The sequence below is a fragment of the Corvus kubaryi genome, unplaced genomic scaffold (assembly GCF_017639235.1).
Source record: "Corvus kubaryi isolate FWS band 111438036 unplaced genomic scaffold, C.kubaryi_AGA036_p1.0 37302, whole genome shotgun sequence".
NCBI classification, from domain to species: domain Eukaryota; kingdom Metazoa; phylum Chordata; class Aves; order Passeriformes; family Corvidae; genus Corvus; species Corvus kubaryi.
Window position 1 is genome coordinate 4830532 of NW_024581095.1, and position 25982 is coordinate 4856513.

Below are 25982 nucleotides of genomic sequence, written 5' to 3' on the forward strand. Positions count from 1 at the left end.
GCTTGCTTGCTAACTTCCTGCTTATCTGGATACCACATAAGCATATGCCCAATCCAATTACAAAAAAGAATGAGAAATACAGTGCTACACATTTTAAGCAAGCATAATAAATTACCAGTGCTGTGGCACGAACCCGTGCATGTGAGGGAGAAAAAGAACAAACAAACCAAAAAACCCCAAAAAAAAGCCCAACAACAAACCCCAACCTAGCCAACCAAAAATATACAGCTGAATTCCCCCAGCCATTTAATTAGAAGTAACAACATCTCCCTTGCAAGGCTTACACAGGCCTTCCAGAGTGAAACTTATCCCTTAACAGCAGCTGGAACTTCTTGCCACGCTGAAAAAGGAAGAGCTCTGTTACAGAGGAGTGAGAAGAAATGTGAAAATATTAGCAATAAGCAGGCTCCTGTGGAGTGTGCTGAGTACTGAACAGCTAGCTGAAAGGCAGTGCAAGCCATAATAAGCAGCTGCAGCTCCCAGGTCTCCCAAAAGAAAGGAAAAAAAAAAAAAAAACCTCACGAAATTCACAAGTGTCACAATTTTCCGCCACGTGAGTAAACTGTTTTGGATAGCAGTGAGGCAATGGTGCTTGTATGAGGTTGGGAGTGGTGGCTGTGCGTGTCTGCAGTGAAAGGAAGAGGGTGAACTCAGAGGCCCGAGTGATTCCATTGCTGAATGAATCAGAACCTGAGGGAAGAGAAAAGGTATGTGAAAAAAAAAAGCATTGAAGCAGAGTCAGGGAAGATCAAGAGGGAGTATGAGTAAAACAGAAGAGGAGAATGCATGATTCAGCCTGTTACTTACTTATAGCTCCTTTTAGCCACCAGAAACAATGAGAAACATGAGTGTGTTTCTCATATATACACATTTATACATGTAAATATATATCTATGTATATTTCTGATACATTTACAGATAGATAGATAGATGGGGGACCTCATCCTTGTCTGTCCCTGTCTGCAGGGAGGGCTCCGAGTGGGGCCCAGGCTCTGCTCTGTGGGGCCCAGCAATGGCACCAGAGCAATGGGCAGGAACTGATGCCTGGGAAACTCCCTCTGAACATGAGGAAGAACTTCTTCCCTATGCAGGGACCAAGCACTGAGCAGATTGCCAGGAGAGGCTGTGGAGTCGCCCTGTGTTCTGGGATGGGTCTACTTGAGCATGGACATTAGGACAGATGACCCACTCTGGTCCCTTCCAACCTGACCCATCCTGGGATTCTGTGTTGAGCAGAATCTCTCATTCATGAGGGGTTCACCACCTAGAAACCAAATAAATTCCATGGAGGTGCTGCCTTGAGGATGAAGTCGCTGTGACTGGGGCACAGAGATGGGCTTTGCCCACTGCACCTGTGAGGCTGAATTCCCCAGCCTGTCCTGGAGAGGCTGGGCCCTGGCTTGCCGTGTTTTTTCAGCCAGAGGAGAGATTTCCTGCAGCCACGCTGCCTGGCTGGCATGGGGAGGCAGCTGGGAAGGCAGATCAGCCTTGTTGTGACAGCCAGGGCCCTTGCACAGAGAGATCTGTTTGCAGAGAGGTTAACAAGACACTTGTAAGAGCGAGACACCCACTGCTCACAGTGATTTCACCTCCTCCTCCTTGTCCTCCTCCCCTCATGCCTCAAAATCAACACCAGCAGTGCTGCCAAGCCTCTAACTATGCTTTTAAAATCCTGTCAGGTCTCAGGGATGTGATGAGATCTGATTGTGGAAGAGCATTTACGGAGACTCACGGTCATTAGGCCGGTTAAACACACCACGATCCCTTCTGCTGGCTTCCTCCCAGCAGTGACACAAACACAGGATTAAGCTGGCAATTAGCAATCAGCAGGTAACAAACAATAACTCCCCACTCCACTGCTGACCAACAAGGCTCCTCCTGGGCCAGGGCTGGTTGTTGTGGCTTTCCCAGGTGAGAGGTGGAAAATCCGGGGTGAAACAGGGACCTGCAGCTGGTTGTCACCCTGTTTGCCCATGTGGCCTTCTGTCTCAATCATCATCCAACATCATCCTGCCACCAGAAAACTTGCTGAAAAAATGCTGAAATTTGCTTTTAGCCTTAAAAGTACTCTAGGTTGACTAAAAATGGGTCTTTTGTATTCTTCTCGTTTCTACCAGGAACTACTCCCCAGCCTTTTTTTTTTTTTTTTTTTTCTTTTTAATCACCTTATTTGCTAAATGAAAGTACTCTGGAGAAAAGCAAACAAAGCAGAACGTCTCCTGCCTGTGTGGGAGGACTGGGGAGTAGAGGTCATTAAACCAAACTCTCCTCTGCCTGCATCTCAGACCTTGTGACATGTCAAACCACAGGCTCTGGGCTTTTATTCAGCTTTCTCCATTTCTTTGACATCCCATTTTATAACTGTTTGCCCCAAAAAGGTCAGTTATGTATATATATAGGAGACATTTTCCAGATTCAAATTAGGATGGAGGGTAACCTATCAGGATGCAAATCTCAAGGACAGCAAAAGCTGCACAGGGAGAAACTCCAGCCAGGACCAGCTGAGGAGGGTTTTTCCAAGACAGACCTGGTCCCAAGACCAGATGATTTAACACTGCCCAATAAGAAAAATAGCGGCACTTACATAAAAAGTAGAATAAGATCAGCTTGGATGCCTGAATTAGCCCCAAAGATTTGTGCTAAAGGCATTCCAAGCAAATTGTTGGCTTCCAGCTCCACATCCTCGAGGAAGGGAATGCCTTGGCAGCTCCTGCATCCCCAGCGCTTAGCCTATGAAGCGAATTTAACTCTGAGGAGTCTGCCTTCCTCTCTGCTCACAATATTACAGGGCAAAGCTGCTGCAGCACCGTGGGCTTAGCAGGTGAAGGGGGATGTCCCCTGGTGCCCTGACACCTCCAGCAACCTCTGGGAAGATAGATGGCCATGTGCTGTCCACTCTGCACCACTGCATCCATGCTTAGGGGGCAAGGGACATGCCCTGGGAGGGGGATGGATCCTTGGGGTCTGGGCCAGCTGCTGCTCCTCTCTGCAGACTGGCCACCCAGTGCTGCTCACAGCCCTACCTGCCTTCCCCAGAGAATGGGAGCCACAGGGCATCCGCGTGGGAACTGCTGCTGGCAGAATATAGAGCACTGCCCTGCCAGAAAGGCAACGTGTCTTATGCACCGTGCAAAAATCCATCTGGCCAGTCAGTCCTCAGGTAGACCGAAATTATCCTTTATTTTCACTGTGAAGCCCTGTGTATGACTCCAGAAGTCCTGTGACACAGGAAAAGTGTCACGTAGTTTTATTTGTTTACTCTGCTATCACCAGAGCTGCCTCACTGAGCCCTACCAGGAGGAAAACCTTCTTTTGATGTAAACCTGTTATGAGAGAGAGTAGGGAGCTTCTAAAAAAAACCCCAAAACTGGTTCCAATCCAAACTCACATGACAGAAAGGGAAAAAGTAAAATACCCAAAAAAAAAGAAGACGCACTTTATTCCCACGTATTAAATCGAGTAGTGACAAACTTCAACCAGAACCACGGCATTACTCAGAGCAGCTTGTCCAAGCACGCAGAAATCATGGTCAGAGCGTCTCCCAGCTGGCAGAGGTGAACAGGGGGTGCCAAGAAAGACAAGTCCTCGCTGGTACTGCTTTGTGCAGAGGATCCTCTCACGAACGGTTTTAATAAAGGCTTAATTGATTGTTCTGGAGTCCGTCAGGGTAATAAACATTTATGGCCCTGACTCAGTCATCTAGAACACATTCCATAAGGCAGTCAGAGGCAGCTGCACAGGGCAGCCAGGCGCGCGTCCGTCATGTGCCGGTGACGTCCATTAATCATGCACCAGTCATGCACCAGTAAAACCTTCGGAGAAAGTGGGACCTCTGCATCTTTTTCACCAGCCAGGAGGTGGAATATAATCACTTTGTCCTCCAGGCTGGCGTTTGGGAGATGCCTGTTCTACAGAACCCTGGTTCTGCAGCAGGTTTCCATGTGTGTCCTGGAGTAAATCCCTTGGGGATGTCAGCATAGCACTGATCAGACATTTCAGCTCTCCTGCATTCTGGGCACAGACAGAAGCAGAGGCAAATACAAGGAAGATACAGCCATAAAAATACAAATTAAGATAAAGCTAGATTCTCCTGATGCTTAATCATGTAAATGTACAAATACAGCCTGATGACAGTGACGCAAGGGAAACAATGACCTTATCAGTAGTCTCAGATAGGCTTGAGCCATAAATGAAAATAAATGATCTGCTGACATGCCTTATCGTATCCCTAGCCTCTACTGGAGAACTCAATTTACCTCTGCGTATCTATATCCTCCAGCACACTCAACATCAGGAGGGTCTGCTGCTCCTCTACAGGCTCCCTTTGTTGCTCCAGCAGGATTTCCAGCCATTGCACTGACCTAACACTGGCTTTCAGCTCTGCACCACCTCTCAGAGCTGGTCAGCATGGACAACCACCTCTCCCTCCTTTTTTCAGCCTCCCGAGTTACAGCCTGCCCTCCTTTTCCAATCACTCTGCCATTCATTTGCACCCCCAAGAAGCAGTCCCATGGGATTTTAATCAGTCAGGACCCCACATCCACCAGGCAGCATCTGGGAAGATTTTGCATGCAGGGCTTGAGAAGTCAGAGGAGCCACCCAAAATCTCTTTACACACTCAGGTTGGCCCCGACTCTGCTGATCCAGGCAGGAGCATCTGCAGGTGGTCAGGGAGCACTGGAGCAGTGAGGAAATCCAGTGTGAAAGGAAAACTGCTGGAACAGGAGGGGCTTTAGACCTCCAGCTCATGCGTGTTTGAAGCTAAGCCAGAGGGCTTAAGGGGCTGCTTTTCCTATCAAGATGGAGTGATTATTTCACATTTGCAGGCAGGTAGTGGTTGAAATCGATTCTTGGGGGAGAAAGAAGAGCAGCACTTGTAATTGCTTGGCAACTTGTGCTAAACTAATCACAGGCTTCCTAGTTCATTGGAAGTTCAAGTATTTGGTATCTGCCTCCAATTTCATTTGGAAGTGAGGCAAACATTTTAGTTCCCTGAGAAAGGATAATCCTAAAAATTACTATCAAGGATTAAGGTAAAAAAAGGGTACCTCAGGAAGCTTTCCAGGATGAAAATTTCTTTTTTGCTTCCTCTTTCCAAGGAATAAGTTTTTTAGTATCAAGACATTTAAAAAATATTTTTATTTCAAGAGAAACAAAAATTGACCCAACACTTCTTGCTAGCCCTATTAATAAAAAGACTATGAAAACCTACAGGGGAATTAAAAAAAAAAAGTATCAGGAAGAGAGTTGCTTGCTTTCTAAATGAAAAAGCAAGAAGGTGGAGAAAGGGTTCTGTACCATTCTTAGAAGAAAAAATTAGCAGAAGGGAGAAAAGGAATCATCTAAAACAAAATACTAATGAAAACTGTGCAGGACATGTCAGACTTTGTCAGTCACAACACACCTGAGCTCGCAAGGCTGTCACAGCTTTAACCCTCATCCCTCTGGAAAGGGACAGAGCTGGATGGAGCAGACACCTTCTCCCCAGTGCCCTGGTCCGAGCAAGGACGGGGTGCCCCTGGGGTGTTGTGTCTCCTGCGAGCAGTGGGAAGGTTGGACTGCACCTCGAGCAGGCACAGGATGGCTTTGGTGACCTTTGCAGTGCTTTAGCAATGCTGAAGTCATGGTAGACACAACAGGGTTGGGTTTTCTCACCCCTCCATGGCCGTCAGCTGCTCCCACACTGCTGCTGGTATTCTGGGGCATCTGCCTTATCTTGCTGGCACAGCTGTGTGTGAGCACCCCACACCCAGTTTGGGCATTACACAGCACTCTGGCAGGGCTGTTTGACCTCTGCAGGGATGCCCAGCACAACCAGGGACTCTAAGAACAGGTTTTTGGTGTCTGCTGTCACCACAGATTGCAGGGTCACTGGCTCCAAGCCCTTCTCCCCTTCCTGTGTCAAAGCAGGCTGTACCACAAAGGCCCCACAGATTTCAGTGGGGCTCTTCTCAAATTCACACTGAGTTATCATGAGTGACTGCAACACCTGTCCCTCACTCTTCACTGCTCCTGTGGTCCTCCTGGCTCTGCTCTTGTGAGTAAATTCTCTACCACCAGCCAAGGAGACAGCCCGAGGCATATGGCAGTGCATTTCAGGAGCTCAGAGACTGTAGAGCTAAACATCTAGGTAGTAGATTTCAAGGGCAGAAGAAAGGGCTGCACTCTCCAGGTCTGGCTCCTGGTCAGACATCCACAGGGTATTTCAACAAGAAAATGAAATGCCCTCTGCCTGGGAAGAAAATGCACTTATCTGGGTATTCCCCTCAAATTCCTAATGTCTCCAACAATACCTGTGCTTTGCAGAAAGCAGAGGCAATGACGAGCTGTGGAGCACACATCTTGGGCTGTAAGGTCAGGTTTTCCCAGGCATTTCACCTCTCTGTAATGCCCGAGGAGAATTAGGCATTTATAGCTCTTCAGACGTACAAGCCCCAGCTCTTTCTCATTAGCTGCACACAAAGTGCTGTTTGGAGAGGCAGACAGGCAGCAGCACTCCTGAAAGTTGTTGAAAGGAAAAGCCTTTTCCCAAACTGGCTACTGCATGTAGTGTGTGTGCCTGCCATTGCTTTATCCATGTCCTGGTGGTACCTGCAGGATTTGTTCCAGCTGAGTTTGGGCACCATGAGGAGCAGACAAGGACGGGAGATGGCTAGAGAGCAGACTGAAAGGGAATTTGCTCTCTTCTTCCAGTGACTCTTCGATTCTTTCCCCTCCCACCTCATTTCTCACACATTTCCACAAAGAAAAGGTGACGGCAGAAATAAGTTTGATCTGGGAGATGGAGAGAGATTTTATTTTCATTTTAAAAAGAGGAAATATTCCAAAAGAAATTCCTGGTAAAGAGATAAAAAAACCCCCAAAAAACTCCCTTTCTGTCTATGAAGTGTTTAGGCCAACAGTTTTCATCAGCTGTGACCCATGTTTATCCCAGTACCTCCTTCCCCATCACACGGTATTTTTAGCCATATTTGCCAAACGTGCTGCAGTAGCAGCATGGCCAGCTCCAGGATCAGCTCCCTGCAGACTGCCCTCCTCCCCCCTCGTGTATTTGGTTTCATTGATGCTAATTTGATCATGGGGCAGCTGTTTGTAAGAGCAAGCCAGGAGAGACCCCAGGGAGAATAATTGATGCTTGAGCTCAGGGGGAGGCGAGCCTGAGCTGAGCCCTTGCGGCAGGGGAAAGGCAGCAGATGCCCCTTGGTGCAGAAGCAACCACTGCATCTACACAGAATCCAGTTGAACCTGGAGCTGTCAGCCCAGCTGTGGGCAGCCTCTGGTGCTGGGGACTGTCCTGGTGGCAGGACAGGGCAGAGAAGAGGAGGGAAAGGGTCCATCCCCCTGCAAACACGGGGCTGGCTGGGGTGCTCCTACTCTCCCACAGACCTGCAGCTGGATCCCCTGTGAGGCACCGGGCACCACAGAACTGTCCCTGCCTGCCTGCCCAGCATCCCCCAGACCCAAATTCTAACAGAGAAGTTGTTATTGGATGGCTGTTGTTGAATACCTGCAATCGAGGCATTGTTATGGCTTTTGTTCAATTGCGCCTTTTGCAATGTTTAGAGCACAGATAAAGATTCAGGTGCTGCTTCTACTCACTGTGTGTGCTCCCTCCCCCTCAGTCCTGCCCTGTCCCTCCACTCACTCATGCCTGCTTGTAGCTGTCAGGGAGAAAATAAGGTGAGTGGAGGCAGGCAAATAGAGAGGGAGAAGGTAAAGAGAGGAAACACCCTGAAGACAGAAGTCTGTGTGTCTGCTGCCAACCACAATAATGGTAATGGCCATCAAACACAGACACATATTACTCTGCTGTCTCCTGCCTGGCTGCCCACACAGCCAGGACTTTAGTCCAGCACATCAGTTAGAGAGTCAAAGACATTGAACTTGGGACCTGCTTCTCTGATAAGGAGAAAGTGTGACAGCCTGACCAAGAGCTGGGAGCCTGATAACTTTTACACACTGTGAGTAAGCCTGGCTTCGTGCTGATATTTTAAAGATCTTTGCCCTTTAGCTGGAACAGGAAATCTTAAAATGGAAAATATACAGCTTAAAGGAAGGGGCGAGGCTCACTTGAAACATAAGAATGTACATAAGTATAGGAAATAACAGGTTGTTAAGAAACTACAGTTCAGTTGTTAAAATAAAAAAAAAAAAGAGGCCAAATATAGATTACATTTCCCCTCATTAGGGATCAGCAAAAAATTTTTTTTCTTCTTTTTTTTTTTTTTTTAAGATTTTGTCATGAACAGAGGGAATTCTGCCTATCCCCAGTAGCATTACCTAGTTTTGTTGGCCACCACAAGGACAGTGGGTGAAGAGCCCCTTCCCCAAGCACAGGGAAAGCAGACGGAGGGCAATGCTGAGAGAGAAGTGAGCTAACCACCCACTGCCAGAGGCAGATTCTGAGCTGCCACCAGGCACCAACACCTGGTTTTCAGGTGACAACTATGCCGGCAAGCTGAGCTCAGCCAAGGCATGAGCTAAAGGACTGCTGATACAGCAAAAGAGTACCTACATGTCACTCCAAGACCTCTTGAGGGGTGAAGGTAGAGATTTTCAGATCCTCAAAGGCTTTCCCATTCAGGTTCCCTACAGCTGAGGGCAAGGTGCTTCTAGGTGTAAGCAGAGATTAAACTTTTACTGCATGCGTGGCTCTGAGATTTGGTGCCTTGACTAATTGGTACCAGCAGAGCAAGCTAATCCTTTCGCAGCAAGCACTGGTTTAGGGCACCTCTTTTCCTTCCCAGTCCTGCCCCTGGCACCCTAAGTCTGTTTTCTACAGTCAGAGCTGCCTGTGTAAATCAACGACCACTCTCACACACACAGACTTCCTGTGACCAGCGGTGGGGTGGGATTCCAGTCCAAATGCCAGCCCAAAATATATGCAGAGATCAGGATGCAATTTTCTGTCATGCAGCCACTCAGTGGCTTTAATGCCACCGATCCACACGTGTCCCAGAGAGCATCACTGGTGTAAACTCACCTGCCCTGCTTCCTTGCTTAGCAAACATTTACTTTCTTTATTATATGCCCAGTGCCAGATAGCAGGAGAGGGACAAATTAAGTCAGTATTATTAACAGACTGCAGCCTTGCCCTTTAATTAGAGGGAGAGAGTAACTGCCAAGACATACAGTGCCCAAGAGCCAGCTGGGCTCACCCCAACACACTGACAGGACAGGATCACGGGTGCAGTGGGGAGCTCCCTTCTCCAGTCCCCAGCGATGACACCGGACCTGCAGATGAGTTCTCTAAGCTACTCAGCCCCTCTAACACACCCCTGATGGATCAGTGCCAGCAGGGCAGTGGTGCTGCTGCACAGACCCTTCTTTCCCTCACCCTATCAGCTATCAGCTACAGGCTGGCAGGGTGAGTATCTGCCTGGGGATGCCAGTGGCTTCTCAGGCGCATGACACCTCAGCTTCCCAGGTGTGCCGGACCCCTCAGAAGTCCCACTGTCTCCTCGGAAAAGGTGTGGTTTCTCTGCTTTGCCCCCACCCCTGCCCCAGATCAGGTTCCCCCAGGGAGCAAAGCTGGAGGTGTTCCCCGGAGGCACAGAGGTGTTGGGCTGAGTTGTGTCAGTGTGGGGACATGGAACCTCATTTCATTCCCTCCATCCCATCATCCTGGGGGTAGAAAGAGCTTAAGGGACTCCCAGGCTCTCTCCAGGACACTGAAATTTCACAGCTGTATCAGTTCCCAGGAGAAGCCCTGGAGTTTGCACTGCACAAGGGCAGGCAGCTCCAACCTTTGAACCGGGGCATGGAAACCGAAACAGGGATAGGACTTTCACTACATTTCCTGCTCCTTGGGATATGATCTGACGCTATTGCCAGGTGCCCAGTCCTAACATAAGATCAGTTTCTCTCCTCCTTACCTATGATGGGTGCCTGTGTAACTCCAACAGCATCCAGGAAATTACTTCCTTGGCCACCATTACGGCCAAGAAAAACCCCAGAACTGAAGTGAGAGTTTTCTGGGAACCGGCTAAGCAGAGGCAGCTGTGGTGCCCAGGAGGCATGGGAAGCTGCCTCCACTCAGGGCTGCCAGAGGAAAATCCTGGGCCTGGTTTAAAATTCTCACTCTCTTTTACTAGGAAACACATATGGATGGTTCCTTTGTCTTCCCCATGAGTTTTTTCCAGTGTTTTGCTGTTATTCCTCCACTTATTCAAAAAATATGCAGCCTAAGAGGGCTGAGGCACCAATCAGCATCCTGAGCAGCATCCTCAGGCTGGAGAAGAATGCACTGTGTGGGGGCATTTAGTCCTGGCTGCAGGCAGGGATGACTGAAAACCTTCCAGTTGCCTTGCAGTGATGTATGCTCTGCTAGCTTGCACCCAGGCAAAACTCCCAGCTTTTTTTGCCTGAAGCCAAATACTTAAAATACAAATTCAGGAAAGAAGCAACCCATCTCACAGCATCACTTCCTTACCAGTCCCCAGTGCTCTGTTTCATTTCACAGGCTGGACAAGACAGCAGCAGAGTAATACCCAGAGTAACAGGCCACTTGGAGATGTTTGCTCAACGGGAAAAGAAATTCCAAACTTTTCACTAGGAGCACAGACTGCCTTGAGCAAAGCTCCTGCCACACCACTGACACCTCAGGTGAAGATCAGAACCTTTCTTCTGCCTGCATGCTGCTGATGATTTGCCCTCATGTTTCTTAGTTACAACCCTCATCCCTTAACAAAAATCTCTTTTTACTTGGCTATTGCTTTCAATTGTTTTCATAAAAGGAGTTTCAGAACAAAGTTCATTCACATATATTCATCTTCTATCAAGCACAGCTTAAGACAAAGAGTTTGGTGAACATACAGCAAAGTAATGAAACAGATTCGTTTGGTCACTTTCGGAGGGGGGGGAGAAGAAAGTCTGGTAGCAATTTCCCCAAAGCAAATCTGTAATGTAAATTTAACTTCCTGGTGGTGGGATATATGTGTAAGTTGCCCAGAAGGCCTGTCCATGATTCCACAGCCAGCAGCACCAGCTAACACTACCACAGAGTGAGCATGGATCAGTCTTGAGTGTGCCCAATCACAGCTCTATTTATGGAGCCAATGCACCCAACAGAAAATATAACCCCAGCTTGGATGCTTGTGATACCAGGTGCAGTGGGAAAGACCGTACCTTAAAGCTTTGCCTACAGTTTTAACTGCCCAGACTTTCCTGAGAGATCTGAGCAGCAGGAAGGTTCGTGCTCGATCAACACCTTGTGTTGTGCAGGCTTAGCACTCTTGGACTGATATTGGGAAACAAAAAAGAGTTGAATTTGCTGCATCAAAACACTGCCTTGGACCTGATCTTATTAATTTGGCAGTGAGTGGATTTTCCATAACTACATTTCTTTGTCTTAGAGGAATCATGGAATCACAGAGTGGGTAAAGTTGGAAGGGACCACAGGAGTTAAATGCCTTATTATTTTTCCCTTGCAGGTACCCCGTGTCACAGGCAGTAGCTGACTCTTCCTTCTGTTTGTGTAACTCATTTTTTCAGCTAATTTAGTCCAACAGAATGGATTGTCTCTCACCACAGCCTTACCTCATTTACATCCTCAGACCTGCACAGCTAAAACCCAACAGTTCCTTCTTTTGAAAGAGCGACTCAACCAGACCTGTGCTTTTCCTGAAAAGTACCTTAATATAAAAGCAGCTCAGTGTGTTTGAGTGTTGCCTATCTTTGCACTGAACCCTTTCTGGTTAGATGCATAGCACAGCTGCCCAGGAGTGACCAAGTTCATCTCTCACTTCTGGGCAGCCGTGTGCTCATAGTTATAAAATGACTTACAAGCAGGAGTCTGTGTGTGTTTCGTTTTGCCTTGGGACCTACACCAGTACAGAACAGGACAGAACTGTTCTCCTCCCACCCCCCTTCCAATTTGCACCAATTTGCCCTAGCTGAAAGGTGGGGCAGAGCTGAATTTGCTTTCTTTAACTTTTAACTTCTTGTTAGAGTTTTATTGCGACTCCAACTGACTAATTTTAACAGCGCCTTTCGGACTACATCACTGAATGTTTCTGCTTACTGTAACAAGCCTTTCCATTTCTGGCAGGTGACTAAGGTTACCAAAGGCCAGTGTTAGATCTCCTTTTTCAGACTGAAAATGCCAGGACTCATATTTATTTTTTCCCCATAATAAGGAGATCTCACATATTGAAGGCAGGCATGGCCCAGCACAGGAGCAGGCAGGAGCAGAGATGATGCCAGCACTCTGCTGTGCAGAAACACCACAGTGAACTGCAGCGAGGCATCCACACTTCCATCTGTGGAAATGAGACCTTCCTGGATGAGAAAAGATGAGCTCTGGTTGTGCTGAAGGAGGGCAAATCGGGCCACCCATGTCCACTCATGCCCAGCTCTCGCAGCGCTGGCAGGCACTGTCCACCAAGCCACGCCTGGGCTCCCATCTCCACTGTGTCCGAGTGTGCTGGTTTGGCCAAATTTAGAAATACATCCTCTGAGGGAAGGCACAACCACCCCTCCCCACACCAGGTGCAGGAAAAAATAAATTTTTCTCGAAGGAAAGTGAAAGACATAAAAACTATTTATTTACCAAACACATGGGAAAAGGATAATAATGCTAAATAATAAAATCTCTCGCTGTGGAGGGAAAACCTGGGAAAATGTCAGAGTCCTCCCTTTGGTCCCCTCGGAGCTGGGGCTTGGCCCAGGGCCAGGCCCTCTGTGCTCGGTGTAAAGTCCTCCCAATGTGTTCTGATATTGAAGCAGTACAGCAGAAAAGAGAGAAAATCCAAAATTCCAGGAAAGGAAAAGCAAAGTTACACTCTCAGTCTCTCTCTGGAGAAAAAGAAACTGAACAACTGGCCAAAAGCTGACCCGGGAGCAGCAAGCCGGGTGCTGCCTCCCTCCCCTGCCGCAGCTGGGGAAAAAAATGTCGCTGTCTCTGTGTGACCTTGAACAAGCTGCAAACTGCTTCGAAAAAGTTTTGCTCAGTTTTTTCCTTCCCCCTCTCAGGCTCAGTTTAGAAGCATAGAAAGGCAGAAGAATTAATTTCTGGGCATAGGGCAGCGATATGGGATACACATCATAAAGTCACCCCAAGACACCGAGGAATAATGAAATGTATCTAGCTGTTGTCCCATCACCTTGATTATCAGCAGCATTCTGAGGCCTGTCTATCAGCTGTGAGCTTTGCACGTGGGCAGTGAGAGAAGCCACAACAGAAGGAGCACCTGGGGAGACTGCACTAGACCCAGCTGCTCCCACGCCCCAACCAAGTTTGGAGCAGTCCCATCCTCTTGCAAACTCATTGTTTCCACAGGCAAGAGGGATGCAGAGTTTTCAGCAACCTCTCCATCTACCTGCTTTTCTGGAAGACCCCTGGAAGTCTTTCCCTTCAGATGGGGGAGTAGGGCTCCACGAACAGTAGCATTCCCAGACAGCTGCAGCTCGACCTTCATTTCTCAGGGGCCAGCACTGCCTGTTATTTATTCAGACATTTTGTTCCCAGCTTTTATTGCTCTGTTGTATATGCTAGGCAAGGTCAGAGCCTTTGTAATATAGGAACAGCATGGCCAAGATTTCTCTCCAAAGGACAAGCTTGACAGTGCAGAAGTATCAAATATGTTATGCCAAGGAAAAGAATGCTGTGTTTTTCACCTGGACACTTATTTCAACCATGGGGAGATGAATAAAACTGGGAGTGGATGGGGAAAAAAAAAGTTTGTACTTTTCAATCTTTTCCCCTATTTTTTAACAACATAAAAAGTGATGTTACTTTGGTGGTCAATCACTGGTCTCTAGGCTGCTGTGTGGATTAGTATCAACCTGCAGTTTCTCATAGATTAAAAGCACATAGAATGAGCTGAATCAAAAGCCATCAATATTGTTTACATAAGGAGTTGGAGCTGCTCAATTTCAACTCACTTAACTTGCTTCAACTCACAAAACTCCCCCTCTGGTAAGCACATTCATATCTCTTTTATCTTCTTTTATCTAACTGGTTTGGCCCAAGAAAGCAAATATATAGATTGAAGAAAAAGAATGAAGACAAAGAAAGAAGAAAGAAAGAGAAATGAAAAAGAAAAAAAGGAAAAGGAAAAGGAAAAAAAGAAAAAGAAAAAGAAAAAGAAAAAAAGGAGAAAAAGAAAAAAGGAAAAAGAAAAATAAAAAAGGAAAAAAAAGAAAAAGAAAAAAAGAAAAAGAAAAAGGGAAAATTAAAAAACCCCTTCCTCCGTAAATCCATGAAGTTGTCTCTCCTCCCAACCTTTTGCATGTTTGAAACTGGAATCTGACCTAGAAAGGTAGAGTCCTCACATTTTGCCCCATCCTGGGTGACACACGTGACACCTCAAATCTCTTAACATTTCTGTTTCCTTGTTTTCCTCTAGTACCAAGATAAAGTGGCACCAAACTCTGTCGTGTTCCTGTTTTATGGTGAGACAATAATCACTAGTGGGCCTTTATTACAAGATTAATCAATCACTTACATTCTTGCAGGACTCCAGAAATTAATGTATTATTGATTACCATGTTTTAAAACCACTTACACTTCCTTCTCTTGATAATATAACTTTAGTATACAGAGTAACCTACATTCCATTTATGGTATGAGCTGCTCTGCAAATTTGCAAACTACCTACAGTTTTGGAAATGAGAAAGGTGATTCATAAATTAAGATCACAGGGACAAGAGTTGAAATACAGCACTGCAAATAAGATGTCAAAACGTTCTAACTAATGAAATTTCTTTTGTTTCTAAGGGGAGGGAAGTTTCAGAAACAATAGTCCCTCTTGCCTCAAAGACAGGCCATTCTCTATGAAACACTATAGCTGTGCCATACTCAAGAAATAGCCCTGCAGTAGCAAATTATTTTATTCACAACAGAAGAAGAAAACAAGTTTTACAAAGCGTTTTGCACTGGAAGCCTCTGTTTTAACTCATCTTCAAAGAAAATTGACAGCATTTCCAGTCTTTCAGTCTGACTCAGCAGGCTGTGAATGCTACCCACCAAGCTCAGAGGTAAAGGTTTTCACTGCTGTGAGACTTCCCCAGTTTTGTGTAAGGAAAAGCTGCAGGAACAGGCATGCAATGCAGTTCTTCTATAATTCCATATATTCAAAATGACATGCTGTCCTTGGCAACCATTCAGCATTTGACTTCAGCTGTGAGCCTTCAGCAATAAACCAGCAGCACTGAGGTGACTTGAGGACACACCAGCTGCTTTCCCTTTTACTCCAAGGTATGACCCAAAGCATGACTGCCCTCATCCTATTCACTCGGTTGAATTTCACACGTCTCTGCCCCAGGCACAGGTGGAAAAAGAGCTTCTGCCACAACCCCAGAGGCCACACAAGCCCAAATTAATCAGTCAGGATAACATTTGTTCAGGGATTGCCCTGGCCCACGCACAAGGCCTTGCTCAACTTCATAAGGTTTGCAAGGTCCCACTTCTCACACCTGTCAAGGATCCCTTCCCTGCAGCATGCTGACCACACCACACAGCTCAGTGCCATCATCAGCACTGATTCCACTGAACATTTTGCCCACAAAGGTGTTAAGCAGCACCAGTCCCAGCACCAACCCCTAAGAAACCACTTCCCACCATAATGCATTGTCAGGAGAGGAATAAGAAACTCATGGGGAGTTCCAGTATTTGTTCTCCTCTGCTCCATGTAAGAAAGAATTATGTTTCTAAAAAGCTGTTGGTAGTACTCACTGTGTTAAAAGTCTCAAATGATGTGGAGTTTCCCACACACCTGTTGCACTAAGAAAGCCACATTTTGGGACAGGGGATGAAGTTTTGCACAATAGGTGAATCAGGCTTTTTTTTTTTCACAGCTCTTGGCAGGAGAGCACTACACAGTGCAGCATTATCCTTTGCTCTCCAGCCACTAAAAATGGAAGGAGCAGTCATTTCACACAGTGTGGATATCAGGAAGCCTTTTAGCTACACAAGTACAAGTCCCAGCCATGAGTACAAAGGGAAAATCGTGTTCAGCCCTGTTTCTGTTTGAGCCTTGTGTTGCAGACATGGAGCTGCCAGCACCATGCAGCTCAGTTAATGGGATTTTGCCTTCTCTGACCAGGAACCACGTCATTTTGTAGGATTAAGAGTCCCTGGGCCAGTTCTTGCATTTTGGCATTATATTTTGGCACCTAATAGTCCTGATGGTTTTCCCCTGGTAAATACTCAGTCAGCTGACCTAATGAGTATTTTTTCAGTGAGGACAAGGGATTACTCCTTATTCCAAGTCACTTTGGCAAGTACTCTGACCTGTTCATCTGCAACAGACAGAAGACAAAGGAGAACAAGAAGTGGGTCAGAGCCAGGATCCACCTAGACCCATATGTCATTTCTGAGAACAGGCAGTGCACAACACCTGGAGAGAGAGAAAACAGCAAACGGACCCTTGAAATACCCTTCCTGTGAGTTTGGCAAAGCTGTACTTTCAAAATATATCTTCAGTCTGCTGCTTGGTGTGTGTAGAAATCACTAGGGAAAAAGAAAAAGAAGTTTTTAATTTCTATAAGAGTTGCTCCTAGACCAGGTACAGCATATAGAGGCTTTCCAGGACAAACAGCAGTGTGTAGAAAATGTCAGCAGACAAACCAACAGCTAGCCAGGAAATTAGCAGTGATTTTCTGGTGTTAACTACCTTGCTCACGTGCACACAGCACCTACCACGGAGGTACCTCTGCATGTGTGAGAGGGCTCTGTGTGCGGTAGGTAATGAGCTGGTGCTGGTTTCTCTGCAGCAGGGAGTTTACCTCCAGGCCATTGGTGAGCTAATGAAGGAGTTCCCTTGCTGTCCAGCTGCCAAAAAGAACGGAGGGAGTGGGAAGGCAGGGACAAAGCAGGCAACAAGAGGCCCAGCCCCCTTGGGAGGTCTGCGTGAGGAGAACGTTTTACACAATCATAGAAAAAAAATGGTGTTCTTCCACAGCTGGGAAGCCCGGGGCCATCCTGACCAGGGGACATCCTTCAGTCCAGACCAGCCTCTACACAAAAGGTCACCCACACAGGCCACGAGGGAACAGGCACCTGGGGGGCATCGACTGGTCCTGCAACTATTTTCTCATGGACTTTCACCTGCAAGGGAAAAGCAACTTTGAGGTCTTCCTCGGAGTATAAAGACTACAGCTGAAAAAGTTCCCTGGACCTGCACAATCAGCTCAAATCTCTCCTATTGTCTGAAAGAGCAGATTTGGCTTGGCTCAAGGAAAGGTTCTCCATCTTATCTAAACAGTGCATTAAAATCTTCCTAGCAAATGCCAGGCATGCACCAAAGCAAAAGGAAACAAATCCTTGTTTGTTCTCATGGGGACTGGATTTTTTACCTTTTCTAGCTGGACTCTTGAAAGCCAGCCTGTGTCCAGCTGCGGTGAATCAGCTTGTCCAAAGAGAAGTTCCCAGACAATGTCCTCAAGCAAGTCCTCCTGCAGATGAACCGGGCTGTGTGGCACAGGAGGTCCTGACAGGGCTCTGCACGGAGATTTGGGAGAAAATCATAGGTGATCTGACGGATTCCACATGGATGCAATGAAGGGATGGATACCCATCCTTGCTGCTAACCAGTGTCACGGCTTCTGCGCCTCTGACCCAAGCAGACACACAGGGCTGAAGAAAACAAAAAATGCTGCATCTTGAAGAAATTAACTTCATTAATTTCCTTCATCAAAACCCAAACTCTGTTGAAAGAATTTCGGCCCTGTTATCACGTTCAGCAGCAGCAGCAAGCTTGTGACAGTTCATGTCCCATTCTTGTCTGGCTGCTGCTCATTAAGCAAATCCAGAAATGCAGGTCCTCATCAGGCACTGCCATGACTCTGTGGGACTCAGAGGCCTCCAGACACCATCCCAAAAAAGAGAGTTCTGAAGTGGTTTTGTCTTTGTTCCTCCTGAGGCATCTTCAGAAACTCATGCCAGAAAGCTCCCCAGCTTTGTTTGTTTGTTTGTATTTTTTCCAGAGGTATCTGAAGTGTTTTTTGTTTTCCAGTGTGGATGAATTGGAGTACTGTGAGGATTTCTCCATGGAGTTAGAGCTGGCTTCCAGGGCGATATACAGCACAATGAGGATCATGACTCATAAGGCAAATGCACAGCAATGTCCATCCCCAGCAACTCCAGAACGACAGCAGAGAGAAAGTATCTCAGCAAGGACAGCACGGGTGTGCCTGAGAAGGGGACCACTGTCTCAAATACGAATCCTACTTTTAAAAAGAAAGGGTCCTGGACAAAATGCCGGCATTTTCCTAAGATTTGGATACTGGTAGGTTAAGCAGTTATCTGAACCCTCAGCTCTCTCTGGCAGCAAGTTATCCCATGCAAGAGGAACATGTCACTGCTGGGGACAGGGCGGGGGGAGAGGGAGAAGCTGCTGGAGGAGGAGGCTCTGTGACACCTCCTCTGCTTCTCTCGCATAGCTCTTGCCATGGTAGCGCTTGGGGGCCCTGTCAAGAATGATTCTCCATGCCACAAGAAATGTACAAAGAGAAAGTTTTTGGCTTGGGCAGCTTGAAGTCACTACTAGAGATGAGCTGGGTGGGACTAGAGGCATGTGGGGAAGTCAAGTGTGTTGCCACATGGCCAGTGGCAGGACAAGGACCTTCCCAAGGCCTCCCAGTGACTGGTGAGGAGTGTAGAACAGACTTGTGTGCTTGCCTTTTTGACCAAAGGGAGTGAAAAAAACCCACATTCACGGCCAGGAAAATCCATTTCTGTTTTGCAGCTGAAATGTTTTGGAGCTGCCAGCTTAGTTTTGCTGATTAGTCCCACCTCAGACCCCTCCCGTGGTCTACTCCAGCCTGAGCACCCCACCGATCCCCAGCCAAATGTGTCCTGGCATCACAGCTTTCCCACAGCAGAGGATCCCTTGGCAAACAACCAAGCCACCTGAAAATCCACTTCTACTCAGCAGCTACTGCTAGACTCAAGTGCAATCTGGGGCTTGGAAAACACAGCTTTACTTATTTTAATTAAAACCAAGTCCCTCCACCCACACTTGCCTCTCTGTCACTCTCGCTTTCTCTCCCCAGCCCTCTGACGCATTTCAGCAGACATGTCATCAGACTCTGCTTCAAGGGAGGGGAGCAGCCATCTAATGCAGCCTCTTGCATCAGTATCCCACCCTTCTCTGGGGAACTGAGACGATGGGCTTGGCAAGCAGGAGGGAGGCTGCTGTGTGAGCGAAGGAATACACGGACGTGTCGGCGTGTTTGTGCTTCGGTGGGAAAGTGGAGGGTGCCTAAATGCAAAGCCCCATCTTCATCCCCTGTTCCTGGACCAGGCTCCCCAGGCGCCAGTGGGTACTGGTCTAACGGCTGGGGCAGGGACGAGACAACATCCTCCTTCCTGATAGCATCGCCAGACGACAGCCAATTCTCCGTGTGAAAACTAACGGGAATCTCTAAGGATGCCATAAACTGCACAGCTCATAGAATAAACCTAAATGCATGAAGATTTTAAAACTGGAAGCAGAAACATATGTTTCCCCATCCTAAATGCATACAACTCCCAGTCTGCCCCAGCCCCTGTGCCTCCTCTGCTCATCATGCTGGCTCCACTCTTCCAGGAGACCCTTGTCAGCTCTCAGAGACCCAGGGGGTACCTGGCCGTGTGAATGCGGGTGTTCAGGCCTAGAGCCTTGCTGGGAAATCAACGGAGATTGGTACTTTATTTCAATGATGATCCAAGCACTTAAATCTCTATTTGATACTGCTGCCTGGCAGCTCACGGGTGTTCAGCCTTAGAAAAACCTTGTTGTCCTTTTAGCTTTCTAGCTGCATCTTTAAGACCTAATTTTAGGTTCCTACTTCTGAAAATGTATCTCGCCAACCTCACCACATGTAAACAAACATGTATTTTGACATCCACCTCCAAGTCAAGAGCTTAATTTCAAAACATCTCTGTTTTATTTTAACACGTGGGAAAATAGCAATTTTTAGGCTACCCATTAATTACCAGAGTCATTAGTAAGGATTTAATCATTATAACAAATAATCCGAAGGTGTATATGCCTAATTAAGTGGATGTGCCTAACAATTTCCAGGGAATGACACATGCATGTGCCCTGCTAAGTATATCTGCACATCTCAGTGAAGCACAACCTGAGAGTTTAACTGGGGCCAAACTCGTTGCAGGGCCAAACTGGCCCAGGACCAGAGACCTCAGCGTAATAAAGGAATGGACCTCACCCTAGTTCCTTCCTCAAAAGACTTCTGGGTTTCCATTTTTACCTTAACATGGCATGCAGATATTTGCTGTTGGTCAGGGCTGATTCTATCCTGGTATAAAATACTTGCTGTAATTAGTGCAGGGTGCCATCTTCTCCACTAAGATCATTTTGAGCTGTTGCTACATCCCCACAAGTTAAACAAGATATGGGTTGGTCTCTAATGGGGTGATCTTCCAGCCTGAGTAAGGCTCAGGCTCAGTGCACCACAAGCATCCTTACAATCCCTTGCCTGTTCTGCCCAGCTGGCATGTATTTTGAGGCAGGAAGGATATGTTTCAGGGTGTTTTACCACCACACAGCATTTCAGGACCCTGCAATCAGCAGAAGCGTTTGAATGCCACCTCTTCACTCACAGCATATTTTACATTTTGCCTTCTTTTCCCAAGTGGAGACCACTCAAGACTTTTGTGAGGGCTCAGAAAATTGCTGCTGGACCAGGAACTGTTTTGCCCCAAAAGGGTTCAAGTGATTCACTGAACTTCCAAGCATTTTGAAGCTCACTCGCCACTAGACATAATAAACCATCACAACATCACTCATGCAGAGAAGACCGTGTGTCAGTGCTCCGCAGCAGGAGCACACAGGCTTTTGCCAAGCATGCAGTGGTATCTGGATATCTGTGAAAGCCAAGAGCAAGCAGACTAGCCAACCCTCTTCACTGGCACAAGGAGGGCAAGTTCACACATCATCAGGTTTATGCTGCCTGCTAAATATCCCAGACAAGGACTGGGCACACCAAAACACCAGGTACCGGCATCCTTTCAGGTGACGAGTGTGGGTGCCAGCACACAGCCTCTCCATGTGCTTCCACAGAGACATTTTCTGCATTTTCTGCAAGCCAGACCATCTCCCTGCTGTGCTGCTAGCTATTTGGGCACATATATATCTGCTGAATCTGCCATATTTCTGCCTGGATTTCAGGCTCCCTAGCAGCACTTCACTACCTGGCCCATGCACGGTGCTGCCTGGCCCAGGTACAGACAATGTACAGAGGGGCTTCTTCCGCACCACAGCACAGAAATGCAGATATCTATGACGAAGAGCAATTTTTTAAAACACTTTAGTGCTACGCCTGGAAAATTTGTGAACAGGCACGGGGATGCTGCCCCAAGAAATTGGGGAGTGAAGTAGATTCAGTCAGCAGCAGTGCTGCCCAGTGCCACACAGCTCCAGCAATCCAGCATCAGGCGTGCTCAGGGCAGCACCATGCACAAGGCTGAAAATTCTGCTTGAGATCTTCCAATTGCAGAGGCAAACAACCTACCACATGACCAAGGGGAAAGTCCTCTGGCTGCCTTTCAGGTGATCTTGCACAATCAGCCCTGGTACAAACGGGCAACAAAAGGGAAAGCACCCCTCCTGAATTTTGGCAGGATGAGAAGTTGTTGCTCTGGCACTTGCTCTGGTGTAATTCAGAACACAGAAAGAAAGCTACTTTGCACTTCCCCCTCTGCCTATAGGACCCAGGGTTTCCTCTCCTGCGTGTCTGGGGTCCTCAGCTGCTCTTGGAGGGCAACAGGAATGAGAGATGCTGGCAGTGGGGGTGAGGGTGGTGCTTGCAACGTAACTGTCCCTTTGGCTTCATGCAAAGCTCACCAAAGGGCATTCCATGAAGACTGCAGGTGATATTTTCTTCTGCTGTAGTAGGAAAATCAGGAAGTAGCCCAAGTGAATGAGTAGTTGCAGCACAGAAGCTTGATTATCTGTTTGACTGGTCAAAAGATGCACAGCAAGCAAGACTTTCAATCCGAAATCTGTTTGTGGAAAACAAAGAGTGTAAAGAATGAAGAAGATTTTAGATAAAGAAGAATCAAAAGAAAGAGGATGCCTGGAAGCAGAATCTGTCACCTTTCAGAGTCATTCAAAAACCTTTTATTCCAGATCAGGAAGGTAGGCTTCAACTACGTATTGCTGGAACTAAGGCCAGGTCTTCAAACAGCTTTAGCAGCAGCTCTGGTACCTCTAAGTATTGTAGGAAATATTAGAGCAGAGCAACAGAAAAACTAAGCCTATGTAATCCATGGCAAAATAAACCACTTTTTTTTTTTTTTTTTTAATTGAACTCCTTCAAGTGTTCCATAAAACCAAGGCACGCTGCCTCTGATGTCACAGCACTGGTCCAGCTGGGAGTGCAGAGCCTCTCCCATTCCTTGATCATTCCACTGCCCTGTGCCTCTGTTTCTCTCCTTTTAACAGAAGGATCTTTGTCTAGAGCAGAAGACTTGGTCATCTGTAGTCCTCTCACACCAGCAGATGCACAGGGCTGCAGTAAACACGACAGCACAATTAATAACCAAAATTAAGTCTGCAAATGAATGCCATGACGACAGCAAGCATGACATTGCAGAAATATTATTCATGTGCCAGGCAGATAATCGCAGACTTGCACCAGTCTGGGAGCATTTTATTTGGTGGTGATAAGATAGCAGCCACAATAAAGTTAACTGTGTCTCCACTGGCTGTTAAAAGGAGAAGCGGGGGTTCTTTGACCTCTGGCATTCCAGACATCTCTCAAGATTATCAGAACAGTCTTTTCCAGCCTTTAAACCTTTGCCTAGTTCTACAGATCTGCCACACAAGGTGCAGGTGTAAAGCTTAAGGATCCTTTCCCATGTGAGGGAAGCAGCCTTCTCCAACAGAATGTACTTAGGAACGTGACTTAAACACATGCCTGACAGTGAGAATGTTCTTAAAGGTCTTCCTAAGAGAGTCCTCAAAAGTGACCTGTGGTTTGCCACACCAACACATTGCCTGAGGCACCAAAAACTAGATTTGAAAAGGGTTACAGCTAGATTTGAACATCTTGTCCATAAAAGACAGAGAGGTCCAGCACAGACTTGTCCATGCAACCACACTGCCTATTTCATTTCATGGCTTTCCCTGCGGAGATCAGGTGGGCTGGACCAATACAAAGGTGGAGAGGAAAAAAAAAAGAAACAGTAAAAGGAGAAAATAAGAAAAATAGGACAAGAAAGTGAAAGAAAACTGGAAAAAAAATATTAAAAAATAATAAGAGGGGAAAGAGAAAGAGAAAGAATTAGGAAATGGTCAAGTGCAGCCAAGGAAGGGTGTTGGCTCAGGAAAAGAAAACAGCTGAGGAAAGTGTATATCGTGCTGTGTCAGGAGGGGGGTGGAAAAAGGCCGATAGGCTGGTCCTTCCTTCAGGAAATGAAAGATTGGGGAGACTTAAGCTCTGTTTCTGCTCCTTCCAGAAGCTGGGTGAATTTATCAACCGTGGTTAATGAGCATCTCAGATGTCTCGGGAGCCCTAAAGCAAGTAATGCTTAAGCATCTGTTAAGGATCTGTTGCCTCTGTCCCAAAGGAAGCAGTACAGAGGAAAGTGTTTTTTTCACCCCACAGGGACTTCAGGAAGATAAACGCCTACCTGAATAAAGCACAGGTGGCTTGTATAGGTACTGAGTGGCAGAGGGGACACATTACAAGGGCAAACTGCCTCTGTAGTGGCAGGACTGAACTGTAGTGACAGGAGAATGCATACAAATTGGAAGAGGGCAAATTTAGCCCAGATATTAGGAAGAAATTTTTTACTGTGAGGGTAGTGAGACACTGGCACAGGTTGCAGAATTATCTTACCTTTGATAAAGCACTCCTGTGCTCTTGGAGATTATTTTCTTTCACAAGTAATATCCAGCTAGAGACTTTTAGTTCTGACAGAATCAAGACAGACACAAAGTTTATCAATAACCTCTATCCATATTATCAGAAATGAGCAAGAATTGGCAAAGAGATTGCAGGGAGAAATGTTACACTCCAGCAGAATGTATTTCCTACTCTCCCCTTGCAATAATCCTGGCAGGTTCTTCATTCAGAGCTTGTCTGTTTCTCATAATTTCTGGGCTGCCCTGTGAAGAAGGCAAGGACAGAGGACAACAGGACAGAGGATGGGCAGAGAAGTCTGAAGGCCATGCTTTTCTTTGAATCCCAAGTGCTGGTCCAGTCCAAACTGGTTGATTTTTAAGCAGGAAACCTTCCTCAGGGAGATGTTGCTTTAGGTTATTTTCTTTGTTGTGCTCATCTGCTGAGATCCATATTCCCTCTCTCCTAGCACAGACTCCAGCTCCCTATTTTGTGGCCATTCCAGACTCAAGACCCTTCTGTTTCAAGTTCAGTGAAATGCCCCTGGACAAATCATATTTTCTCTAGCTTTTCCTCCAACTCTTTATCTGTCTCTCCTTCAAGCTTCCAGCTTCATGTGCCAGATGACTTCATGCAAGGAGAGTGTCCCTGGGGTGCTGACAGCACATCCCTCATGCCAGTAAGGTAAAACTTGCTCCTAGTAAGAGGTGGCTCTGTCATAATCAGGCTTCACCTGATAATCAGGTACCACCCCTCACAGGACTCACTGCCCCTTTCTTTGAAGCATCCCTTTAAAGTGAGAATGAGTGCTTCTGGCTTCTTTGTTGCACCTAAATTCCCTGATACTGAAGTGCCTTTTCTCCTCCTGTGGCTCCTCCAGTTTTGCAAAGATCTCACAATCTCCAGCTTCATTTTCCTTCTACCTGACCTTAGATGATGACCCTTGCAGCCTGGGTTCCTCCTGTACAGCACTGTCTGGAATTATCTGTCTCCTCTGGTGACAGTGAAGCCCACAAAATCTGCCTCACCCAGAGCAAGAAGGTGCAAATCCCTGCCTTTCTAGTGTAGACCAGGTTTTTTAGTGTAGTTCTGGCTTTTCCCCTCAACCAGACAAGGGTACACAGCCACAGGAACCACTGCTTGCACTGCAGCTTGAGAAGCAGACTCAGTGTCTTTGCAGAGCTCCTATGTAAAGACAGAGAAGCTTCCAAGCCCTACGTCAATTTTACACAGAAAATATTCTCAAATTAACCATGCAGGAGCATTTAGTGACATCAGCAACCTTAGCATCAAGTTTCTCGTGCCCATTGCTGCTGGAGGTAGATTTGCCATCCATATTCCTTACTGTAAACATTTATTGTGTCCTAAAACTTCCCATCCTCACTCTGTGACTATGCTTGAGGACATTTCTTCCCCAAGTGTGTGCAGGTTGATGCAGTACTGAATCAAACAGCACAGAAATGCTCCCATCACCATGTTGTGATCATGTATCCCTGATCTAACTGTTCACAAATCTTGATATACCTGACAACCTCACACTTGTATTTTCTTGGAGAAGAAATTGTTCTCAAACAGGCTTTAATAACCCACTCCATGGATTAAGTGTTGAGGGTCAGATCGAATTTAGACATGTGACTATCAGCAGAGAGGAAAAGAGCCTTGTCTGCTGTGATCTGTAGTACTGAACACAAAAACCTTCAAAGGGTTTGGTCTGCATTTCAAACTTTGCTTATTGCAAGAGGCACATTCATTTCTCTACAGCAAAGTTCGCTCCAAGCCCACAATAAAGAGTGAAACAGAAACTACACAAAGCTTCTTTGGAGAGTCCAGAGCAAAGCTGCCTAAAAACCTGGAGTTGCTCAAAACAAGTGCCTGAAACAAATTGTTAAAAATCAAAGCTCAAATGGAAAGGTTGGGTCCAAGTCCAAACACCCCTGAAGTTCTGCAGCTTCTCAGCCCATGACATGTTTGGGAGGGGATCATCTCTCACAGGCTGTCAGCTATTGGAAACAGGACCTGAGAGTTTGTTCAGCCGTGCAGCTTGAAATACAGACTGGCCATCATCCATCAACTGCACCGAGGCATGCTCACGCCCTCTGTGTCCTGCAGGGGCTTTCCTGAACCAGGTCCAAGAAGCAACTTAGACCTCAATATGAAGGAGACATCAAATCTGTCTTGCAGATATTTAA